The sequence below is a fragment of the Ochotona curzoniae genome, unplaced genomic scaffold (genome assembly GCF_017591425.1).
Source record: "Ochotona curzoniae isolate NIBS_2020 unplaced genomic scaffold, NIBS_Ocur_1.0 scaffold_3208, whole genome shotgun sequence".
NCBI lineage: Eukaryota > Metazoa > Chordata > Mammalia > Lagomorpha > Ochotonidae > Ochotona > Ochotona curzoniae.
Genome location: NW_024467106.1, coordinates 26931263 through 26938251, shown reverse-complemented (window position 1 = coordinate 26938251; position 6989 = coordinate 26931263). Strand labels below are relative to the sequence as shown.

Below are 6989 nucleotides of genomic sequence, written 5' to 3'. Positions count from 1 at the left end.
CTTTGTACCCTAATCAACTAAGCAAGAGTATTAAAAAAAAAACAAAAAGAAAAAAAATTTAAAAACTGTTTCTCAACATTATTTTTATGTAGTGGGTAACAGATTGTTTTCCTGGCATGTTTCAGGAACTGTGCTAAGTTCTAAGTGCATTATATATATCTTTCCTCAGAAAATTTAGACTCTAGTAAGGAAACAGACAAAATGCAAAGTCCAGAGTGAAGAATTTCAGGCCAACAGGCCACTTCAGCTCCTCAAAATCTTTTGTAGCAGGCTCACTTTTACGTTGCAAATTTGGTTTGGGCCATGAATGATGTTAGAAATATTCAAATACCCATTGGCAGAAAAAAAAAAATTCCCTGTTAAGTAGAGATAAGCCCAATTGCATTTGAAGGAGCACTACCTTGAAGGGGAGAGGGTGGAGAAAGTTCCCTGGAGGAGATGACCTTTGAGCTCTGTAGATAAAGACAATCACTTCACTCAGGTAATGGGGAAGGAAAAAGTAGGAGAGCAGGGGAAATGGCTCCCAATAAGGGATCTAAAAAAAAATATTTTAATATAGAACTCAGTGTGGAATTTTGTCAAATCTTTAAAGTTAATTTGGAGAGAACTCAGTTTTATTTATGACCCTTCCCACACAGGGTGTACCAGTCCTGTTCCAAATTCACAAGAATCCTGGCAAAGGAGAGGGGCTCTTACTCTCTCCAAATGGACTAAGAGGAGGCAAGATAGAAACATCTCTATCTCCCATAGTTTTTTTTTCCTCACCCACTATATCCTTTTTTTTTTTTTTAAGATTTATTTATTTTTATTACAAGGTCAGATATACAGAGAGAAGGAAATACAGATAGGAAGATCTTCCATCCAATGATTCACTCCCCAAGTGAGTGCAACGATCCAGTACTGCGCCAATCTGAAGCCAGGAGCCAGGAACTTCCTCCAGGTCTCCCACACGGGTGCAGGATCCCAAGGCATTGGGCCGTACTTGACTGCTTTCCCAGGCCACAAGCAGGGAGCTGGATTGGAAGTGGAGCTGTCGGGACTAGAACTGGCACCCATATGGGATCCCGGGTCATGTTAAAGGCGAGGACTTTAGCTGCCAGGCCATGCCACCGGGCTCTACCCACTATATCCTTGACCATAACCCATATATGTCTGTGATTTCCTCAGTTTTAAATGACCTTTATCACTATGTGAGCTGTTTTTGTGCCTGTACTAGAATGTTTTTCAAGTAACAGGCAGGAACCTCGGAAAGGAATTTGAGGCCAACCTAGCCTATGACATCTGCTGTTAGTTAAGATACGAATTGAATTCTTAGAATATGAGGCCTGGGCCCTGGGGAAAATTATTTTTCCAGCCTCGATTTTGTAGTCTATAAAATGTGGAGGATTATAATACCTACTTGGGAGTTTGCTGTTGGGCTTAAGATATAAAGGGCTTAGTCCAGTGCTAGCACATAGGACACACTCTGTAAAACGCAATTCTCTTTTTAAAAAGATTTATTATTTTTTATTATTGGAAAATCAGATACAGAAAGAAAGATCTTCCATCTGCTGATTCACTTCCTCCAGTGTCTGCAACAGCCACTGCTGTGCTGATCCGAAGCCAGGGCCCAGAAGCTGCTTCCGGGTCTCCTGCGTGGGTGCAGGATCCCACGGCTTTGGGCCGTCCTCTACTGCTTTCCCAGGCCACAAGCAGGGAGCTGGATGGGAAGCTGAGCAGCCTGGATTAGAACTGGCGCCCCTATGAAGGTGAGGACTTTAGCCACTAGGCTAATGCACTGGGCCCCCAAAGCAGTTCTTTATCCTTTTTGAGGAACAACCTTACTCAGATATAACTGCATGCAATAAAAATACATCTATATTTAAAGCACAGGCCTTGACAAGCTTTGATGTATATTAATGTGACAATCAAAATACTGAACATTTCTGTCACCCTCAAAATGTCTTTATGTCCCTTGGGCTCCCATTGACCCCACCTCAATTACACCCCCAGTTGGCTTCTCACTTCTTCAGATAGGTCCTGTTTTGAAGAGTTAGATGGCTTAATAGGCAATTATGTCAGGTCTCTGTCGGAATGAAAGAAGGAAGAGTCTTTTGAAAGTGGACAAGATGGGCCCAGCGCAGTGGCCTAGCGGCTAAAGTCCCATGGGACTTTAAACGCACCAGGATCCCATATGGGCACCAGTTCTAATCCCGGCTGTTCCACTACCCATCCAGCTCCCTGCTTGTGGCCTGGGAAAGCAGTCGAGGATGGCCCAAAACCTTGGGACCCTGCACCTGTGTGGGAGACTCAGAAGAGCTCCTGGCTTCTAGCTTTGGATCAGGGAAGCACTGTCTCTTGTGGTCACTTGGGCGAGTAAACCAGCAGATGGAAGATCTTTCTCTCTATCTCTTCTCCTTTCTGTATATCTGACTTTGTAATAACAATAAATAAACCTTTTTTTTTTTAAGTGGATAAGACGCTTGCATCTCTCCAGAAGCTGCTTTTAGCAAAACAAAATACCAATCTTACTCCTCTGAGTTTCTAGGTTTTTATTATTGTTATTACTTAATTTCATTGGAAAGGCAGAATCACAGAGAGGGAGAGACAGAAAGAAATGTCTTCCATTCACTGCTTTACTCCCCCGATGGTTGAATTAAGGAGCCAGGATCTTCTTTGAGTCTCCCAATTACTTGCGCATCCTCTGCTGATTCCCAGGCACACGAACAGGGCATTGGCTGGGATTTAAAGCAGCCAGGACTTGAACTGACTCTCATGTGGGATGCGAGGGACTTTTACCTTCTATGCCACAGCTCTAGCACCCGAGTTTCCAGTTTGAGGGTGAGACTAGAAAGACAAGTTACCTATCCCATCCTCTTGATGGCTCTTCTGTCTTTACCAAGAGCAGGCTGGATGAGGACTGCAATTCCGGACTTGTGATGGATTTTGTTCCCTTTGAATGATTGTTAGCTGTTATTCTGCTCACCTGAATTGTGCTTTAAAGGCCTTAGTTTGACATTGCAGCAGGAGGCTTCTGACTTGAATAAATCTTGCTTTGCTCATTGTCCTGTCCACCTGCAAATTCCTCTTCCATGTGAGATGAGAATGAAGCTTGCCTTTGTCACTATTTCCCAGGACTGCTCTAATTTTTTAAATACAAACTTAGTGTTTTTTTTTTTTTAATTAAGAATACATTTTCTTTTTTCTTTGAGAAACAGAGAGACAAAGAGCTGCCATCAGTTGTATTATTCCTTAAATGCCTGCACTGGTCTGGGCTGGGTTTGGCAGAAGCAGGAAGCCAAGAACTCAGTCCAGGTCACTTATGTGGGCATTAGGAAACAAAGCACCTGAATCATTTAGGACATGCACGTTAGCTAGAAGCTGGAAATCAGCTGGGAGTTAAGCTCAGGAATTCCAATATGGGATGTGGGGTTCCCAAAAGTATGGGGAATTTCTTACAACAAAGGAAACCTTGATGCTTGTGTCACACAAAAGAATATCCATGCTGGCAGTTTTCAGTGATCAAAGGAAAACGTGCTAAACATATTAACAATAAAGATATCCTGCTACAGCCACAGGAGAGGTCTCCAAGAGAGGTCAGAATCTAGAAAATGGTGGAGGTAATGTCTTATTTCTCTCTCTTTATACCGATGAGAACGTTCAAGCCTGCCAAAATCTTGTGTGAGGTCCAGGGGGAAGCGTCGTGAGGCCCTTCTCCCTGGGCTGCCACCTCACTGCCTCATGCTTGCACATGCACTGTCAGGAAACTTATCAGTTGTCAGTCACCCAATAACTCCAAGTGGACAACACAGGAATCACCCAGCCGTTTCCTAATTGGTTCGTAACCACCGGAAGGAAGGATCTTCCCTCCCAGATAAGGAAGATCCAGAGAATCCTTAAAAACCCAAATCACTTCTGGAAATCTGCCTCCCTTTTCAGGAGACCCGGTATTTCCTGGATTTCTCCTGGGAGGTGCCTTCTCACTCTTTCTCTTCAGATTCACTTGTTCTGTTGCGGCTGCAAGTGAGACCACACCAGACATGTGTAAGGAGTCTTTATTGACCAAGCTTGGTGATAACAGGGCTCACTAGAAAATAGCACACCAACCAATAGCAAATAGCAAACTGGAAAATAGCATATCCAACCAATCATTACCCCAAGAGGAACAAACGACCGTTACCCTCAAGTCCATCCATTTTGCTGAAGACCTATGTCCCAGCTTCCCCAACAATGTAAGTTATCCTAAAAGATGTGCAACGAATAACCTGGACACACTTACAAAGCTGCAGACATTCACTTTTCCCTGACTTCTCTGCCCACATTCCATTACTGCTAGGTCTCACCTCTCCTGGAATTCCTGATAGTATACATATTAGAAATACAAAGCATCTTAGCATTGCTATCTTCACATTGTCCCACCGAAACAGTAAACAGAGAGTGAGGAATACAGACACAGGGGCCATGCTCAGGGGATACCTGTCCTCAGAGGTACTGGGGAGGCCAAGGGTCAGAGTCCCAAAGGACCAAGAGAGAGAGCCCCTCCCTAACATGAGCCTTTAAAGGGGCTTGTGAGGGGAGTGGCTACACAACAATGCAATACCGCCCCCTCTCAGGTGATAGGTGAGAGTCACAGGTGGGCAGGAGGGAACAGCCAGGTGGAAGGGGAGTGACTTCCAAGCTCATGACCCTGAACTAGCTACTTACCTCATCACAGTTCACTTCACAAATAAAACTTCTCGGTCTGCAATGAATTCCTAATTTTTAATTTCTATACTAAGTTTAGGAAGGAACCCACAGAAATTTTTTGGTAACAGTTCACTCCTCGAATGGCCATAACAGGCTGGAGCTGGGCCAATTTAAAGCCAAGGACTTCCTCTGGGTCCCTGGCATGGGTGCAGGACCCTAAGGACTTGAGCTTTCCCAGAACATTAACAGGGAGCTGGGTTGGAAGTGGAGCAGCTGGGACAGGAAAGTGCCCATAAAGAATGGCAGTGCTGAAGGTGGAAGATTCGCCTCTACACTCTGGTCCAGGTCCCTTTGATAGAAAAAAGCCATCAGAGGGGTGTGATAGGTAACCTCTTTCTTCATTGTCAGGATAAGTTGATAGCTCAGGACTGTCTTCTAGCTTTCTCATGATAAAACTGGAGGCTCAAAGAGATGGAGGTTGATGTTCTGATTCGGTCAAAGATAGCTTTTTGGGGCTCTACTTCACTGCTCAGTTGCTATTCTTATGAGAAAACCTGAAACCAGGAGGATCTTGCCTTTCCAAAGGGGCATAATAGGGGAGACAAGTTTATATTTTCAACGGCAAAATCCACCAGGGACCATGACCCGTGAGTCCACTTTACTCCTTACACCAACTCCTTAAGTGGTAGCTAAACCACTAGACCAAATACCCAACCTTAATTTTATTTTTGTTTTAAAGATTTATTTATTTCTTTGTTATTGGAAAAGTAGATTTACAGAAAGAAGGAGAGAGAGAGAAAGAGCTTCCATCTGCTGGTTCACTCCCAAAGTGGCCACAATGGTTGGAGCTGAACTAATCCCAGGCGGTCTCCCATCCAAGTACTAACCAGGCCCGACCCTGCTTAGCTTCCAAGATCAGACGAGATCGGGCGCATTCAGGGTGGTATAAAGCCTATAGCACCCGGTATTCCACTGAACTAATCCAAAGCCAGGAGCCAGGAACCTTTTCAGGATCTCCCACCTGGGTGCAGGGTCCCAAGGTTTTGGGCCATTCTTGATTGCTTTCCTAGGCCACAAGCAGGGAGCTGGAAGGGAAGTGGAGCAGCTGGAATCAGAACAGGTGCCCATACAGGATGCTGGCACATGCAAGGCGAGGACTTTAGCCACTAGGCTACCACATGGGGCCCTGTTATTTTACGAGAGTCATCTTTTCTCCCCACAACATTTTAAAACTGGTGATAGTTATTTTAGGAAAACTCTGTAACTACCTTACTGAGCTTGTTTTCCCATGCATTCTCCAAGAAATTTGTCCTAACACCTGAAACAGTTTGCTTCATCTTTCTTTCAATATATACACTTAGTGTTTGGCTTTGTTTGGTCATACTGGGTTGCTTTAATACTTCAGGAACGTTTTGGCTAGTTGCAGTCGGCATGCCACACCTTTACAGACTAAGAATACAAAAAGGCATATGTAAATACTGTAAATCAAGTATGCACCTGTGAGATTAAAAAGTTTTATCTCCCTCTTTTGACACACCTCACAGCAAACAAAGATGTAACAACTTAGAAAGCCAGGTTAAAATTTAGAATCCTCAAGCACCATATCTCCTTCTTGTACTTTGAATAGTTTTTTCAGAACTTAACACAAATGTTCTTATTCCAAATGTTTAACTGGCCCTTGCATAAAAATCATTATGCCAAGGAATTATTACAAAGAAATGGTACGAAGGAAGGAGGCAACCTCAGTTCCTATCCCACATGAAAGATTTCCAAGCGGACAAACCAGTGAGCAGAGCAAGAATCAGTAAAGATGGAAACCTCCCCACAGCAGCCAGAAGGGTGGCCTCCGAGAGAAGTCCAAGACAATTCTCCAAGTGATGTCTTCTAAGCACAATTCAGGCAAAAGAATAATAGTTAACAATCAGAGGGTGGGGACAAACCCCAATCAGAGGGCTGAAACCATAGCCCTTCCCAGCCTGCTCAAGATAAAGCACAAAAGCCACTTCAAAAGTATGGCTGTTAACTTCTATCTTATGAGAAAAGCAGGAAATCAGAAGGGTGGAATGGCACTTTTGTCTGGCTAAATACACCTTCTGGGCAGAAGTAAGCATCTTGTACACTTTTTTAAAGAGACTCCCTGCCCCCCAAATCCTCCTCCCCTGCCTGCCTTTCCTCAATCCAACAGGGACCCGATCAACTTTTTTTTTTTAATTTTTAAAAAAGATTTTGTTTATCTTTATTGGAAAGTTAGAGTTACAGAGAAAAGGAGAGACAAAGATTGTCCACTGGTTCACTCCCCAAGTGGCCACAATGGCCATAGCTGA

At 43.8% G+C, this 6989-nt stretch overlaps 1 pseudogene; it reads right to left on the bottom strand.

Moving 5' to 3' along the window:
* Positions 1-5500: 5500 nt before the first annotated feature.
* LOC121145140 lies at positions 5501-5622 on the bottom strand (annotated as a pseudogene).
* Between the last annotated feature and the right edge of the window lie 1367 nt (positions 5623-6989).